The sequence below is a fragment of the Hypanus sabinus genome, chromosome X2 (assembly GCF_030144855.1).
Source record: "Hypanus sabinus isolate sHypSab1 chromosome X2, sHypSab1.hap1, whole genome shotgun sequence".
Classification (NCBI taxonomy): domain Eukaryota; kingdom Metazoa; phylum Chordata; class Chondrichthyes; order Myliobatiformes; family Dasyatidae; genus Hypanus; species Hypanus sabinus.
This window is the reverse complement of record NC_082739.1, coordinates 1,589,255-1,606,467: the sequence shown is the minus strand read 5'-3', so window position 1 is coordinate 1,606,467 and position 17,213 is coordinate 1,589,255. Positions and strand designations below refer to the sequence as shown.

Genomic DNA, 17,213 nt, shown 5'->3' with positions numbered 1-17,213 from the left:
AGTAAATTTATTATCAAACTACGAGGTTGAAAAGAGCACAGAGAAAATTTACACGGATGTTCCCGGGATTGGAGGACCTGGGTTACTAAGAAAGATCGAATAGGTAAGGACTTTATTCCTTGGGACGTAGTAGAGGAGAGATTTGATAGAGGTCTTCAAAATTATGAGGGGTATAGATAGGGTCAATGCAAGTAGGCTTTTTCCACTGAGGTCAGGTGAGATGACAACAAGAGGTCATGAGTTAAGGGTGAAGGTGAGAAGTTTAAGGGGAACATGAGGGGAAACTTCTTCACTCAGAGGGTCATAACAGTATGGAATGAACTGCCAGCTCAAGTGGTGCATGCCAACTGGATTTCAACATTTAAAAGAAGTTTAGATAGGTACATGGATGGTAGAGGTATGGAGAGTTGTGGTCCCAGTGCAGGTCGATGGAAGTAGGCAGTTTACATTGGTTAGCATAGACTGGATGGGCCAAAGGGTTTGTTTCTGTCCTGCACTTTGCAAAGACACTACCAACATGTCGCCATAAAAAACCCTGAGATTCATTTTCTTGTGGGCATATTCAATAAATCCACCAACCATAACAGAATCAATGAAAGACCACACCAACTTGGGGGTTCAACCTGAGTGCAAAAGACAACAGTGTGAATACAAAAAGAAAGAAATAATAAAATTAAAATAGCAAAAGGGAGAGAGAGACGAGGAGGAAGGGGGAAGGGAGAGGCAGTGGAGGCTGGAGGGAGTGAGACGGACGGACGGGGGAGGGGGGTTGAAAGAAGGGAGGGTGAGAGGAGGGCGGGGGGGGAATGAAGGGAGTGAGAGGAGGGCGGGGGGGGAATGAAGGGAGTGAGAGGAGGGCGGGGCGGGGAATGAAGGGAGTGAGAGGAGGGCGGGGCGGGGAATGAAGGGAGTGAGAGGAGGGCGGGGTGGGTGCTGGAGGGAGGGAGAGGCGGCGGGGTGGGGGCTGGAGGGAGTGAGAGGAGGGCGGGGTGGGGGCTGGAGGGAGGAGAGGCGGCGGGGAGGGGAATGAAGGGAGTGAGAGGAGGGCGGGAGAGGCGGCGGGGTGGGGAATGAAGGGAGTGAGAGGAGGGCGGGGTGGGGGCTGGAGGGAGGGAGAGGCGGCGGGGCGGGGAATGAAGGGAGTGAGAGGAGGGCGGGGTGGGGAATGAAGGGAGTGAGAGGAGGGCGGGGCAGGGAATGAAGGGAGTGAGAGGAGGGCGGGGCGGGGGGCTGGAGGGAGGGAGAGGCGGCGGGGCGGGGAATGAAGGGAGTGAGAGGCGGGCGGGCGGGGAATGAAGGGAGTGAGAGGAGGGCGGGGTGGGGCTGGAGGGAGGGAGAGGCGGCGGGGTGGGGAATGAAGGGAGTGAGAGGAGGCGGGGTGGGGGCTGGAGGCAGGGAGAGGCGGCGGGGTGGGGAATGAAGGGAGTGAGAGGAGGGCGGGGTGGGGGCTGGAGGGAGGGAGAGGCGGCGGGGTGGGGAATGAAGGGACTGAGAGGAGGGCGGGGTGGGGGCTGGAGGGAGGGAGAGGCGGCGCGGTGGGGAATGAAGGAGTGAGAGGAGGGCGGGGTGGGGCTGGAGGGAGGGAGAGGCGGCGGGGAGGGGAATGAAGGGAGTGAGAGGAGGGCGGGGTGGGGGCTGGAGGGAGGGAGAGGCGGCGGGGTGGGGAATGAAGGGAGTGAGAGGAGGGCGGGGTGGGGGCTGGAGGGAGGGAGTGGCGGCGGGGAGGGGAATGAAGGGAGTGAGAGGAGGGCGGGGTGGGGCTGGAGGGAGGGAGAGGCGGCGGGGGTGGGGAATGAAGGGAGTGAGAGGAGGGCGGGGTGGGGCTGGAGGGAGGAGAGGCGGCGGGGAGGGGAATGAAGGGAGTGAGAGGAGGGCGGGGTGGGGGCTGGAGGGAGGGAGAGGAGGGCGGGGTGGGGGCTGGAGGGAGGGAGAGGAGGGCGGGGTGGGGGCTGGAGGGAGGGAGAGGCGGCGGGGAGGGGAATGAAGGGAGTGAGAGGAGGGCGGGGTGGGGGCTGGAGGGAGGGAGAGGCGGCGGGGGAGGGAATGAAGGGAGTGAGAGGAGGGCGGGGTGGGGGCTGGAGGGAGGGAGAGGCGGCGGGGCGGGGAATGAAGGGAGTGAGAGGAGGGCGGGGTGGGGGCTGGAGGGAGGGAGAGGCGGCGGGGCGGGGAATGAAGGGAGTGAGAGAGGAGGGCGGGGTGGGGCTGGAGGGAGGGAGAGGAGGGCGGGGTGGGGGCTGGAGGGAGGGAGAGGCGGCGGGGAGGGGAATGAAGGGAGTGAGAGGAGGGCGGGGAGGGGCTGGAGGGAGGGAGAGGCGGCGGGGAGGGGAATGAAGGGAGTGAGAGGAGGGCGGGCTGGGGCTGGAGGGAGGGAGAGGCGGCGGGGGAGGGGAATGAAGGGAGTGAGAGGAGGGCGGGGTGGGGGCTGAAGGGAGTGAGAGGAGGGCGGGGTGGGGGCTGGAGGGAGGGAGAGGCGGCGGGGCGGGGAATGAAGGGAGTGAGAGGAGGGCGGGGTGGGGGCTGGAGGGAGGGAGAGGCGGCGGGGAGGGGAATGAAGGAGTGAGAGGAGGGCGGGGTGGGGGCTGGAGGGAGGGAGAGGCGGCGGGGAGGGGAATGAAGGGAGTGAGAGGAGGGCGGGGTGGGGGCTGGAGGAGGGAGAGGCGGCGGGGAGGGGAATGAAGGGAGTGAGAGGAGGGCGGGGTGGGGGCTGGAGGGAGGGAGAGGCGGCGGGGTGGGGAATGAAGGGAGTGAGAGGAGGGCGGGGGGGGGCTGGAGGGAGGGAGAGGCGGCGGGGTGGGGAATGAAGGGAGTGAGAGGAGGGCGGGGGGGGGCTGGAGGGAGGGAGAGGCGGCGGGGAGGGGAATGAAGGGAGTGAGAGGAGGGCGGGGTGGGGGCTGGAGGGAGGGAGAGGCGGCGGGGTGGGGAATGAAGGGAGTGAGAGGAGGGCGGGGTGGGGGCTGGAGGGAGGGAGAGGCGGCGGGGTGGGGAATGAAGGGAGTGAGAGGAGGGCGGGGAGGGCTGGAGGGAGGGAGAGGAGGGCGGGGTGGGGGCTGGAGGGAGGGAGAGGAGGGCGGGGTGGGGCTGGAGGGAGGGAGAGGCGGCGGGGAGGGGAATGAAGGGAGTGAGAGGAGGGCGGGGTGGGGCTGGAGGGAGGGAGAGGCGGCGGGGAGGGGAATGAAGGGAGTGAGAGGAGGGCGGGGTGGGGGCTGGAGGGAGGGAGAGGCGGCGGGGTGGGGAATGAAGGGAGTGAGAGGAGGGCGGGGTGGGGGCTGGAGGAGGGAGAGGCGGCGGGGCGGGGAATGAAGGGAGTGAGAGGAGGCGGGGTGGGGGCTGCAGGGAGGGAGAGGAGGGCGGGGTGGGGGCTGGAGGGAGGGAGAGGCGGCGGGGAGGGGAATGAAGGGAGTGAGAGGAGGGCGGGGTGGGGGCTGGAGGGAGGGAGAGGCGGCGGGGAGGGGAATGAAGGGAGTGAGAGGAGGGCGGGTGGGGGCTGGAGGGAGGGAGAGGCGGCGGGGAGGGGAATGAAGGGAGTGAGAGGAGGGCGGGGTGGGGGCTGGAGGAGGGAGAGGCGGCGGGGCGGGGAATGAAGGGAGTGAGAGGAGGGCGGGGTGGGGGCTGGAGGGAGGGAGAGGCGGCGGGGAGGGGAATGAAGGGAGTGAGAGGAGGGCGGGGTGGGGGCTGGAGGGAGGGAGAGGCGGCGGGGAGGGGAATGAAGGGAGTGAGAGGAGGGCGGGGTGGGGGCTGGAGGGAGGGAGGATGGCGGCGGGGAGGGGAATGAAGGGAGTGAGAGGAGGGCGGGGTGGGGGCTGGAGGGAGGGAGAGGCGGCGGGGAGGGGAATGAAGGGAGTGAGAGGAGGGCGGGTGGGGGCTGGAGGGAGGGAGTGGCGGCGGGGAGGGGAAAAAAAGGGGAGTGAGAGGAGGGCGGGGTGGGGGGCTGGAGGGAGGGAGAGGCGGCGGGGAGGGGAATGAAGGGGAGTGAGAGGAGGCGGGGTGGGGGCTGGAGGGAGGGAGAGGCGGCAGGGCGGGGAATGAAGGGAGTGAGAGGAGGGCGGGGTGGGGGCTGGAGGGAGGGAGAGGCAGCGGGGAGGGGAATGAAGGGAGTGAGAGGAGGGCGGGGTGGGGGCTGGAGGAGGGAGAGGCGGCGGGGCGGGGAATGAAGGGAGTGAGAGGAGGGCGGGGTGGGGGCTGGAGGGAGGGAGAGGCGGCGGGGTGGGGAATGAAGGGAGTGAGAGGAGGGCGGGGTGGGGGCTGGAGGGAGGGAGAGGCGGCGGGGAGGGGAATGAAGGGAGTGAGAGGAGGGCGGGGTGGGGACTGGCAGGGAGGGAGAGGCGGCGGGGCGGGGAATGAAGGGAGTGAGAGGAGGGCGGGGTGGGGGCTGGAGGGAGGGAGAGGCGGCGGGGCGGGGAATGAGGGAGTGAGAGGAGGGCGGGGTGGGGGCTGGAGGAGGGAGAGGAGGGCAGGTGGGGGCTGGAGGGAGGGAGAGGCGGCGGGGAGGGAAATGAAGGGAGTGAGAGGAGGGCGGGGTGGGGGCTGGAGGGAGGGAGAGGCGGCGGGGAGGGGAATGAAGGGAGGAGAGGAGGGCGGGGTGGGGGCTGGAGGGAGGGAGAGGCGGCGGGGTGGGGGCTGGAGGGAGGGAGAGGCGGCGGGGAGGGGAATGAAGGAGTGAGAGGAGGGCGGGGTGGGGGCTGGAGGGAGGGAGAGGCGGCGGGGAGGGGAATGAAGGGAGTGCGAGGAGGGCGGGGTGGGGGCTGGAGGGAGGGAGAGGAGGCGGGGTGGGGGCTGGAGGGAGGGAGAGGCGGCGGGGAGGGGGAATGAAGGGAGTGAGAGGAGGGCGGGGTGGGGCTGGAGGGAGGGAGAGGAGGGCGGGGTGGGGGCTGGAGGGAGGGGAGAGGCGGCGGGGAGGGGAATGAAGGGAGTGAGAGGAGGGCGGGGTGGGGGGCTGGAGGGAGGGAGAGGCGGCGGGGCGGGGAATGAAGGGAGTTGAGAGGAGGGCGGGGAGGGGGCTGGAGGGAGGGAGAGGAGGGCGGGGTGGGGGCTGGAGGGAGGGAGAGGCGGCGGGGAGGGGAATGAAGGAGTGAGAGGAGGGCGGGGTGGGGGCTGGAGGGAGGGAGAGGCGGCGGGTGGGGAATGAAGGGAGTGAGAGGAGGGCGGGGTGGGGGCTGGAGGGAGGAGAGGCGGCGGGGTGGGGAATGAAGGGAGTGAGAGGAGGGCGGGGGGGGCTGGAGGGAGGGAGAGGCGGCGGGGAGGGGAATGAAGGGAGCGAGAGGAGGGCGGGGTGGGGGCTGGAGGGAGGGAGAGGCGGCGGGGTGGGGAATGAAGGGAGTGAGAGGAGGGCGGGGTGGGGGCTGGAGGGAGGGAGAGGCGGCGGGGTGGGGAATGAAGGGAGTGAGAGGAGGGCGGGGGGGGCTGGAGGGAGGGAGAGGCGGCGGGGAGGGGAATGAAGGGAGTGAGAGGAGGGCGGGGTGGGGGCTGGAGGGAGGAGAGGCGGCGGGGGTGGGGAATGAAGGGAGTGAGAGGAGGGCGGGGGGGGGCTGGAGGGAGGGGAGAGGCGGCGGGGAGGGGAATGAAGGGAGTGAGAGGAGGGCGGGGTGGGGGCTGGAGGGAGGGAGAGGCGGCGGGGTGGGGAATGAAGGGAGTGAGAGGAGGGCGGGGTGGGGGCTGGAGGGAGGGAGAGGCGGCGGGGAGGGGAATGAAGGGAGTGAGAGGAGGGCGGGGTGGGGGCTGGAGGGAGGGAGAGGCGGCGGGGAGGGGGAATGAAGGGAGTGAGAGGAGGGCGGGGTGGGGGCTGGAGGGAGGGAGAGGCGGCGGGGAGGGGAATGAAGGGAGTGAGAGGAGGGCGGGGTGGGGGCTGGAGGGAGGGAGAGGCGGTGGGGGTGGGGAATGAAGGGAGTGAGAGGAAGGCGGGGGGGGCTGGAGGGAGGGAGAGGCGGCGGGGAGGGGAATGAAGGGAGCGAGAGGAGGGCGGGGTGGGGGGCTGGAGGGAGGGAGAGGCGGCGGGGAGGGGAATGAAGGGAGCGAGAGGAGGGCGGGGTGGGGGCTGGAGGGAGGGAGAGGCGGCGGGGTGGGGAATGAAGGAGTGAGAGGAGGGCGGGGTGGGGCTGGAGGGAGGGAGAGGCGGCGGGGCGGGGAATGAAGGGAGTGAGAGGAGGGCGGGGTGGGGGCTGGAGGGAGGGAGAGGCGGCGGGGTGGGGAATGAAGGGAGTGAGAGGAGGGCGGGGTGGGGGCTGGAGGGAGGGAGAGGCGGCGGGGAGGGGAATGAAGGGAGTGAGAGGAGGGCGGGGTGGGGGCTGGAGGGAGGGAGAGGCGGTGGGGTGGGGAATGAAGGGAGTGAGAGGAAGGCGGGGGGGGCTGGAGGGAGGGAGAGGCGGCGGGGTGGGGAATGAAGGGAGTGAGAGGAGGGCGGGGTGGGGGCTGGAGGGAGGGAGAGGCGGCGAGGTGGGGAATGAACGGAGTGAGAGGAGGGCGGGGGGGGCTGGAGGGAGGGAGAGGCGGCGGGGTGGGGAATGAAGGGAGTGAGAGGAGGGCGGGGGGGGGCTGGAGGGAGGGAGAGGCGGCGGGGAGGGGAATGAAGGGAGTGAGAGGAGGGCGGGGTGGGGGCTGGAGGGAGGGAGAGGCGGCGGGGTGGGGAATGAAGGGAGTGAGAGGAGGGCGGGGGGGGCTGGAGGGAGGGAGAGGCGGCGGGGAGGGGAATGAAGGGAGTGAGAGGAGGGCGGGGTGGGGGCTGGAGGGAGGGAGAGGCGGCGGGGTGGGGAATGAAGGGAGTGAGAGGAGGGCGGGGTGGGGGCTGGAGGGAGGGAGAGGCGGCGGGGTGGGGAATGAAGGGAGTGAGAGGAGGGCGGGGGGGGCTGGAGGGAGGGAGAGGCGGCGGGGAGGGGAATGAAGGGAGTGAGAGGAGGGCGGGGTGGGGGCTGGAGGGAGGGAGAGGCGGCGGGGTGGGGAATGAAGGGAGTGAGAGGAGGGCGGGGTGGGGGCTGGAGGGAGGGAGAGGCGGCGGGGTGGGGAATGAAGGGAGTGAGAGGAGGGCGGGGGGGGGCTGGAGGGAGGGAGAGGCGGCGGGGAGGGGAATGAAGGGAGTGAGAGGAGGGCGGGGTGGGGGCTGGAGGGAGGGAGAGGCGGCGGGGTGGGGAATGAAGGGAGTGAGAGGAGGGCGGGGGGGGCTGGAGGGAGGGAGAGGCGGCGGGGAGGGGAATGAAGGGAGTGAGAGGAGGGCGGGGTGGGGGCTGGAGGGAGGGAGAGGCGGCGGGGTGGGGAATGAAGGGAGTGAGAGGAGGGCGGGGTGGGGGCTGGAGGGAGGGAGAGGCGGCGGGGAGGGGAATGAAGGGAGTGAGAGGAGGGCGGGGTGGGGGCTGGAGGGAGGGAGAGGAGGGCGGGGTGGGGGCTGGAGGGAGGGAGAGGCGGCGGGGTGGGGAATGAAGGGAGTGAGAGGAGGGCGGGGGGGGGCTGGAGGGAGGGAGAGGCGGCGGGGTGGGGAATGAAGGGAGTGAGAGGAGGGCGGGGGGGGCTGGAGGGAGGGAGAGGCGGCGGGGAGGGGAATGAAGGGAGTGAGAGGAGGGCGGGGTGGGGGCTGGAGGGAGGGAGAGGCGGCGGGGTGGGGAATGAAGGGAGTGAGAGGAGGGCGGGGGGGGCTGGAGGGAGGGAGAGGCGGCGGGGAGGGGAATGAAGGGAGTGAGAGGAGGGCGGGGTGGGGGCTGGAGGGAGGGAGAGGCGGCGGGGTGGGGAATGAAGGGAGTGAGAGGAGGGCGGGGTGGGGGCTGGAGGGAGGGAGAGGCGGCGGGGTGGGGAATGAAGGGAGTGAGAGGAGGGCGGGGGGGGGCTGGAGGGAGGGAGAGGCGGCGGGGAGGGGAATGAAGGGAGTGAGAGGAGGGCGGGGTGGGGGCTGGAGGGAGGGAGAGGCGGCGGGGAGGGGAATGAAGGGAGTGAGAGGAGGGCGGGGTGGGGGCTGGAGGGAGGGAGAGGCGGCGGGGAGGGGAATGAAGGGAGTGAGAGGAGGGCGGGGTGGGGGCTGGAGGGAGGGAGAGGCGGTGGGGTGGGGAATGAAGGGAGTGAGAGGAAGGCGGGGGGGGGCTGGAGGGAGGGAGAGGCGGCGGGGAGGGGAATGAAGGGAGTGAGAGGAGGGCGGGGTGGGGGCTGGAGGGAGGGAGAGGTGGCGGGGAGGGGAATGAAGGGAGCGAGAGGAGGGCGGGGTGGGGGCTGGAGGGAGGGAGAGGCGGCGGGGTGGGGAATGAAGGGAGTGAGAGGAGGGCGGGGTGGGGGCTGGAGGGAGGGAGAGGCGGCGGGGTGGGGAATGAAGGGAGTGAGAGGAGGGCGGGGGGGGCTGGAGGGAGGGAGAGGCGGCGGGGAGGGGAATGAAGGGAGTGAGAGGAGGGCGGGGTGGGGGCTGGAGGGAGGGAGAGGCGGCGGGGTGGGGAATGAAGGGAGTGAGAGGAGGGCGGGGGGGGCTGGAGGGAGGGAGAGGCGGCGGGGAGGGGAATGAAGGGAGTGAGAGGAGGGCGGGGTGGGGGCTGGAGGGAGGGAGAGGCGGCGGGGTGGGGAATGAAGGGAGTGAGAGGAGGGCGGGGTGGGGGCTGGAGGGAGGGAGAGGCGGCGGGGAGGGGAATGAAGGGAGTGAGAGGAGGGCGGGGTGGGGGCTGGAGGGAGGGAGAGGCGGCGGGGAGGGGAATGAAGGGAGTGAGAGGAGGGCGGGGTGGGGGCTGGAGGGAGGGAGAGGCGGCGGGGAGGGGAATGAAGGGAGTGAGAGGAGGGCGGGGTGGGGGCTGGAGGGAGGGAGAGGCGGTGGGGTGGGGAATGAAGGGAGTGAGAGGAAGGCGGGGGGGCTGGAGGGAGGGAGAGGCGGCGGGGAGGGGAATGAAGGGAGTGAGAGGAGGGCGGGGTGGGGGCTGGAGGGAGGGAGAGGCGGCGGGGTGGGGAATGAAGGGAGTGAGAGGAGGGCGGGGGGGGGCTGGAGGGAGGGAGAGGCGGCGGGGAGGGGAATGAAGGGAGTGAGAGGAGGGCGGGGTGGGGGCTGGAGGGAGGGAGAGGCGGCGGGGTGGGGAATGAAGGGAGTGAGAGGAGGGCGGGGGGGGGCTGGAGGGAGGGAGAGGCGGCGGGGTGGGGAATGAAGGGAGTGAGAGGAGGGCGGGGGCGGCTGGAGGGAGGGAGAGGCGGCGGGGAGGGGAATGAAGGGAGTGAGAGGAGGGCGGGGTGGGGGCTGGAGGGAGGGAGAGGCGGCGGGGTGGGGAATGAAGGGAGTGAGAGGAGGGCGGGGTGGGGGCTGGAGGGAGGGAGAGGCGGCGGGGTGGGGAATGAAGGGAGTGAGAGGAGGGCGGGGGGGGCTGGAGGGAGGGAGAGGCGGCGGGGAGGGGAATGAAGGGAGTGAGAGGAGGGCGGGGTGGGGGCTGGAGGGAGGGAGAGGCGGCGGGGTGGGGAATGAAGGGAGTGAGAGGAGGGCGGGGTGGGGGCTGGAGGGAGGGAGAGGCGGCGGGGTGGGGAATGAAGGGAGTGAGAGGAGGGCGGGGGGGGGCTGGAGGGAGGGAGAGGCGGCGGGGAGGGGAATGAAGGGAGTGAGAGGAGGGCGGGGTGGGGGCTGGAGGGAGGGAGAGGCGGCGGGGTGGGGAATGAAGGGAGTGAGAGGAGGGCGGGGTGGGGGCTGGAGGGAGGGAGAGGCGGCGGGGTGGGGAATGAAGGGAGTGAGAGGAGGGCGGGGGGGCTGGAGGGAGGGAGAGGCGGCGGGGAGGGGAATGAAGGGAGTGAGAGGAGGGCGGGGTGGGGGCTGGAGGGAGGGAGAGGCGGCGGGGTGGGGAATGAAGGGAGTGAGAGGAGGGCGGGGTGGGGGCTGGAGGGAGGGAGAGGCGGCGGGGTGGGGAATGAAGGGAGTGAGAGGAGGGCGGGGTGGGGGCTGGAGGGAGGGAGAGGCGGCGGGGTGGGGAATGAAGGGAGTGAGAGGAGGGCGGGGGGGGCTGGAGGGAGGGAGAGGCGGCGGGGAGGGGAATGAAGGGAGTGAGAGGAGGGCGGGGTGGGGGCTGGAGGGAGGGAGAGGCGGCGGGGCGGGGAATGAAGGGAGTGAGAGGAGGGCGGGGTGGGGGCTGGAGGGAGGGAGAGGCGGCGGGGTGGGGAATGAAGGGAGTGAGAGGGCGGGGTGGGGGCTGGAGGGAGGGAGAGGCGGCGGGGTGGGGAATGAAGGGAGTGAGAGGAGGGCGGGGGGGGCTGGAGGGAGGGAGAGGCGGCGGGGAGGGGAATGAAGGGAGTGAGAGGAGGGCGGGGTGGGGGCTGGAGGGAGGGAGAGGCGGCGGGGTGGGGAATGAAGGGAGTGAGAGGAGGGCGGGGTGGGGGCTGGAGGGAGGGAGAGGCGGCGGGGAGGGGAATGAAGGGAGTGAGAGGAGGGCGGGGTGGGGGCTGGAGGGAGGGAGAGGCGGCGGGGAGGGGAATGAAGGGAGTGAGAGGAGGGCGGGGTGGGGGCTGGAGGGAGGGAGAGGCGGCGGGGAGGGGAATGAAGGGAGTGAGAGGAGGGCGGGGTGGGGGCTGGAGGGAGGGAGAGGCGGCGGGGAGGGGAATGAAGGGAGTGAGAGGAGGGCGGGGTGGGGGCTGGAGGGAGGGAGAGGCGGCGGGGTGGGGAATGAAGGGAGTGAGAGGAGGGCGGGGGGGGCTGGAGGGAGGGAGAGGCGGCGGGGAGGGGAATGAAGGGAGTGAGAGGAGGGCGGGGTGGGGGCTGGAGGGAGGGAGAGGCGGCGGGGTGGGGAATGAAGGGAGTGAGAGGAGGGCGGGGGGGGGCTGGAGGGAGTGAGAGGCGGCGGGGAGGGGAATGAAGGGAGTGAGAGGAGGGCGGGGTGGGGGCTGGAGGGAGGGAGAGGCGGCGGGGTGGGGAATGAAGGGAGTGAGAGGAGGGCGGGGGGGGGCTGGAGGGAGGGAGAGGCGGCGGGGTGGGGAATGAAGGGAGTGAGAGGAGGGCGGGGGGGGCTGGAGGGAGGGAGAGGCGGCGGGGAGGGGAATGAAGGGAGTGAGAGGAGGGCGGGGTGGGGGCTGGAGGGAGGGAGAGGCGGCGGGGCGGGGAATGAAGGGAGTGAGAGGAGGGCGGGGTGGGGGCTGGAGGGAGGGAGAGGCGGCGGGGTGGGGAATGAAGGGAGTGAGAGGAGGGCGGGGTGGGGGCTGGAGGGAGGGAGAGGCGGCGGGGTGGGGAATGAAGGGAGTGAGAGGAGGGCGGGGGGGGCTGGAGGGAGGGAGAGGCGGCGGGGAGGGGAATGAAGGGAGTGAGAGGAGGGCGGGATGGGGGCTGGAGGGAGGGAGTGGCGGCGGGGTGGGGAATGAAGGGAGTGAGAGGAGGGCGGGGTGGGGGCTGGAGGGAGGGAGAGCCGGCGGGGAGGGGAATGAAGGGAGTGAGAGGAGGGCGGGGTGGGGGCTGGAGGGAGGGAGAGGCGGCGGGGAGGGGAATGAAGGGAGTGAGAGGAGGGCGGGGTGGGGGCTGGAGGGAGGGAGAGGCGGCGGGGAGGGGAATGAAGGGAGTGAGAGGAGGGCGGGGTGGGGGCTGGAGGGAGGGAGAGGCGGCGGGGAGGGGAATGAAGGGAGTGAGAGGAGGGCGGGGTGGGGGCTGGAGGGAGGGAGAGTCGGCGGGGAGGGGAATGAAGGGAGTGAGAGGAGGGCGGGGTGGGGGCTGGAGGGAGGGAGAGGCGGCGGGGAGGGGAATGAAGGGAGTGAGAGGAGGGCGGGGTGGGGGCTGGAGGGAGGGAGAGGCGGCGGGGAGGGGAATGAAGGGAGTGAGAGGAGGGCGGGGTGGGGGCTGGAGGGAGGGAGAGGCGGCGGGGCGGGGAATGAAAGGAGTGAGAGGAGGGCGGGGGGGGGCTGGAGGGAGGGAGAGGCGGCGGGGAGGGGAATGAAGGGAGTGAGAGGAGGGCGGGGTGGGGGCTGGAGGGAGGGAGAGGCGGCGGAGAGGGGAATGAAGGGAGTGAGAGGAGGGCGGGGTGGGGGCTGGAGGGAGGGAGAGGCGGCGGGGAGGGGAATGAAGGGAGTGAGAGGAGGGCGGGGTGGGGGCTGGAGGGAGGGAGAGGCGGCGGGGAGGGGAATGAAGGGAGTGAGAGGAGGGCGGGGTGGGGGCTGGAGGGAGGGAGAGGCGGCGGGGCGGGGAATGAAAGGAGTGAGAGGAGGGCGGGGGGGGGCTGGAGGGAGGGAGAGGCGGCGGGGAGGGGAATGAAGGGAGTGAGAGGAGGGCGGGGTGGGGGCTGGAGGGAGGGAGAGGAGGGCGGGGTGGGGGCTGGAGGGAGGGAGAGGCGGCGGGGCGGGGAATGAAAGGAGTGAGAGGAGGGCGGGGGGGGCTGGAGGGAGGGAGAGGCGGCGGGGAGGGGAATGAAGGGAGTGAGAGGAGGGCGGGGTGGGGGCTGGAGGGAGGGAGAGGCGGCGGGGAGGGGAATGAAGGGAGTGAGAGGTGGGCGGGGGGGGCTGGAGGGAGGGAGAGGCGGCGGGGAGGGGAATGAAGGGAGTGAGAGGAGGGCGGGGGGGGCTGGAGGGAGGGAGAGGCGGCGGGGAGGGGAATGAAGGGAGTGAGAGGAGGGCGGGGGGGGGCTGGAGGGAGGGAGAGGCGGCGGGGAGGGGAATGAAGGGAGTGAGAGGAGGGCGGGGGGGGGCTGGAGGGAGGGAGAGGCGGCGGGGAGGGGAATGAAGGGAGTGAGAGGAGGGCGGGGGGGGGCTGGAGGGAGGGAGAGGCGGCGGGGAGGGGAATGAAGGGAGTGAGAGGTGGGCGGGGGGGGCTGGAGGGAGGGAGAGGCGGCGGGGAGGGGAATGAAGGGAGTGAGAGGAGGGCGGGGGGGGCTGGAGGGAGGGAGAGGCGGCGGGGAGGGGAATGAAGGGAGTGAGAGGAGGGCGGGGGGGGGCTGGAGGGAGGGAGAGGCGGCGGGGAGGGGAATGAAGGGAGTGAGAGGAGGGCGGGGTGGGGGCTGGAGGGAGGGAGAGGCGGCGGGGAGGGGAATGAAGGGAGTGAGAGGAGGGCGGGGTGGGGGCTGGAGGGAGGGAGAGGCGGCGGGGAGGGGAATGAAGGGAGTGAGAGGAGGGCGGGGTGGGGGCTGGAGGGAGGGAGAGGCGGCGGGGAGGGGAATGAAGGGAGTGAGAGGAGGGCGGGGTGGGGGCTGGAGGGAGGGAGAGGCGGCGGGGTGGGGAATGAAGGGAGTGAGAGGAGGGCGGGGTGGGGGCTGGAGGGAGGGAGAGGCGGCGGGGAGGGGAATGAAGGGAGTGAGAGGAGGGCGGGGTGGGGGCTGGAGGGAGGGAGAGGCGGCGGGGAGGGGAATGAAGGGAGTGAGAGGAGGGCGGGGTGGGGGCTGGAGGGAGGGAGAGGCGGCGGGGAGGGGAATGAAGGGAGTGAGAGGAGGGCGGGGTGGGGGCTGGAGGGAGGGAGAGGCGGCGGGGAGGGGAATGAAGGGAGTGAGAGGAGGGCGGGGTGGGGGCTGGAGGGAGGGAGAGGCGGCGGGGAGGGGAATGAAGGGAGTGAGAGGAGGGCGGGGGGGGGCTGGAGGGAGGGAGAGGCGGCGGGGAGGGGAATGAAGGGAGTGAGAGGTGGGCGGGGGGGGCTGGAGGGAGGGAGAGGCGGCGGGGAGGGGAATGAAGGGAGTGAGAGGAGGGCGGGGGGGGCTGGAGGGAGGGAGAGGCGGCGGGGAGGGGAATGAAGGGAGTGAGAGGAGGGCGGGGGGGGCTGGAGGGAGGGAGAGGCGGCGGGGAGGGGAATGAAGGGAGTGAGAGGAGGGCGGGGTGGGGGCTGGAGGGAGGGAGAGGCGGCGGGGAGGGGAATGAAGGGAGTGAGAGGAGGGCGGGGTGGGGGCTGGAGGGAGGGAGAGGCGGCGGGGAGGGGAATGAAGGGAGTGAGAGGAGGGCGGGGTGGGGGCTGGAGGGAGGGAGAGGCGGCGGGGAGGGGAATGAAGGGAGTGAGAGGAGGGCGGGGTGGGGGCTGGAGGGAGGGAGAGGCGGCGGGGTGGGGAATGAAGGGAGTGAGAGGAGGGCGGGGTGGGGGCTGGAGGGAGGGAGAGGCGGCGGGGAGGGGAATGAAGGGAGTGAGAGGAGGGCGGGGTGGGGGCTGGAGGGAGGGAGAGGCGGCGGGGAGGGGAATGAAGGGAGTGAGAGGAGGGCGGGGGTGGGGGCTGGAGGGAGGGAGAGGCGGCGGGGAGGGGAATGAAGGGAGTGAGAGGAGGGCGGGGTGGGGGCTGGAGGGAGGGAGAGGCGGCGGGGTGGGGAATGAAGGGAGTGAGAGGAGGGCGGGGTGGGGGCTGGAGGGAGGGAGAGGCGGCGGGGAGGGGAATGAAGGGAGTGAGAGGAGGGCGGGGTGGGGGCTGGAGGGAGGGAGAGGCGGCGGGGAGGGGAATGAAGGGAGTGAGAGGAGGGCGGGGTGGGGGCTGGAGGGAGGGAGAGACAATACGATTCGAACATACGATCACCTCGCTGAAGCAATGCGCAACTACAGGTAGTCAACTGGGACGAAATACCAGGGCGTTCGACTCAGTTCCAATCGACTTTTGTTCTGGACTTCCGATGTTTCATTGTCACTGGGTGTATATCCAAAACTCAACATGTAACAGCACTGTGGCAATGCCTTCACAGGACGAACCAGAATACTAAAGAATGCCAGTTAGATTCTGTTCAGGATAGAGTAGTTGTAAAGCACCCACAATGTCACCATCTATTTCTTAACAGGCAATTAAGTATGAGCAATAAATGCTGGTCTTGCTGGCAACACCGACATCTGTAAATGAATTCAAATTGAATTTGAACAATGAGTTATTTTCGGGAGTCAGGATTGTGAACGGGATCGTTCCACCCATCCCACAATCTCTTTGACCCACTACCATCAGCAAGTATGTACAGGAGCATCAAGACGAGGACTGCCAAACTGAGTAACAGCTTCTTCCCCAGGCTGTGAGACTAACGAATACCCTGCCACCACCGAGGTCTTGTCACTGGGACAATGAGCTGTTTATTGTTTACCTGTGCTGCGCACTACATACATTTTGAATTATATTTTATAATTTGTTTAATAATAGTTAAACATCATTATAAACTATTATAAATTAATAATTTATAATAGTTTGTTTTATGTGCTCTGTGTGATATATGTTTTGTGGGTGAACCATCGTCCAGTGGAACATTATGTCTTTTGATTGTATATACAAGGGGTGATTGATAAGTTCATGGCCTGAAGTAGGGGTCAATTCTAGAAAACCTAGCACATTTATTTTTCAACATAATCCCCTCCTACATTTACACATTTAGTCCAGCGGTCGTGGAGCCGAGGGATCCCTTCTTTGTAGAAGTCGGCCTCCAGAAGTGGACCACAGCATGGGGTGATTGATAAGTTCGTGGCCGAAGGTAGACGGCGATGAGTTACTAACTTCAAACTTTCTGCATTTTCACTCAGAGTTGAAATGCACGTGGATGTAACGAGAGCTGTATAGCTCATCTCCTTCTACCGTAGGCCACAAACTTATCAATCACCTCTGCTGTGGGCACTTTCTGTTTACAATTGAATTCCAGTTCTTACTCGGAGTAAGACTTTGGTCTTCTTTTAAATTCTTTTCCTCTAGTTTAATTTCAATGGCTTCCTTCAGCAGGCAGTTCTAAAAGCCATTGGTGCGGCACATTAGTTTTGTGCCATCAAGGTTACTGTGAATCAGGACGGGCTGACATTTACAGGATTCCCTGTGAATGCAGAGTGGCGTATATTGGCCAGACAGGATACACGGTTGAAGTGTGCAACAAGGAGCACAAAAGGTGTATCTGTTTGGATTACCTGGAGAAATCGGTGGTAGTAGAACAGCAGAAACCTGATTGGATGAGAACTAACCAATTAGGAGGAATGGAAGATGGGGGTATAAATACCACCGGACTAAACATGCCCTGGCATCATATCTGATGAAGTTGTCGGAGCTTGTCATCGAAATGTCAGTTAAAATTGATACCTGTACCCATCTGGAAGCCCAAGAAGAGTTTATTCATTGTATACGCTGGGAAAGCACTAGATCCTTTTCTATGTGTAGTTAAATTACGAGAGGCACTATATAAAGCACACTTTAAAAGAACATAGTGAAGCAATCTTTTTAAGTGGTGCAGCTGTTTTCTTGTGTATGTTTTAAGACCCATCATTTAAGCACAATGTTGAGTTCAGTCACAATTAAAATCATGATTTCATTGTAATTGGAATAGCTCTAATTAAAGGAACTTTCTTATACAAAGGCCAGTATTTTCCAGCAATGAATGCCATGAGAAGGCAGAAGAATGGAGAATGCAAAAGGCATTGGAGAACCTTCAGCAAAGTGTGAGGTGTTACGCTTTGAAAGGTCAAACATGGGTGGTACGGTAGCAGAATACAATTACAGTGCCAGCGACCTGGGTTCAATTCCCACCGCTGTAAGGAATCTGGTATGTGCTCCTTGTGACCGTGTGGGTTTCCTTTGGGTGCTCCAGTTTCTTCCCACATTTCAAAGACATTCCTAGATTAGTAGGTTAATTGCTCACATAGGCATAACTGGGTGGTGTGGGCTCATTGGGCTGGAAGGGCCTGTTACTGTGCCGTATCTCAAAATAAATGAAAAAGAAGGAGGAATTATATAGTTAATGGTAGGCCCTTTAAAAGCATGAAAATACAGAGCAATCTTGAGGTTCAAGGCCAGAATTCATTAAAAGCATGGAGAAGATGGTAAAAAAGGCATATGGTATGCTTGCTTTCATTGGTAGAGATGCTGAGTATTTGAGTATGGAGTCATGTTGCAGCTAAACAAAACTTCAGTCAGACTGTACTTGGAGCATAGCATGCAGTTCTGGTCATCTCATTATCAGAAGAATGTGGAGACTGCAGGGAGGGTGCAGAAGAGATTCACCAGAATGCTGCCTGGATTAGAGGGTTAAGCTATAAGGAAGGATTGGACAAACTTTGGATGTTCTTCCTAAAGCATCAGGGGATGAGGGAAGACCTGATAGAGGTTTTAAAATGACGAGAGGCAGAGATAGGATGGACAATTAGAATTCTTTCTCCCCAGGGTAGAAATATCAAACACCAGGTAACATGCTAAGGTTGGGGGTGGAAGCTTAAAGGTGACATGAGGGCCAGTTCCCCCCCCCCCACACACACACACACACACACACACACACACGTGCCTGGAATGGGTTAGAAGGGATAGTAGTGGTATCAGGCAGTTTGATAGAGTTTGAGATTTTAGACATGAAGCAAATATGAATATTTAGAATATGAAGGGAATGGAGAGATATGGATGATACAC

General features: G+C 66.7%; 1 protein-coding gene across 5 annotated transcripts in view; it reads right to left on the bottom strand.

Annotated features, from left to right (window-relative positions):
• LOC132385078 (palmitoyl-protein thioesterase ABHD10, mitochondrial-like) overlaps nt 1-14,590 on the bottom strand; it is a 148,505-nt gene extending 133,915 nt beyond the window's left edge. The window contains exons 1-2 of one of the 5 annotated variants that reach the window (XM_059956797.1): nt 14,373-14,590; nt 580-623 (exon numbers count right to left, since the gene is read on the bottom strand). The gene's annotated coding sequence lies outside the window, so the exon portion shown is untranslated. Of the gene's footprint in view, nt 1-579; nt 624-14,372 lie in introns of those variants that run through there. The other 4 variants (XM_059956802.1, XM_059956798.1, XM_059956799.1 and 1 more) reach the window with 4 other exon arrangements.
• Nucleotides 14,591-17,213: the final 2,623 nt, after the last annotated feature.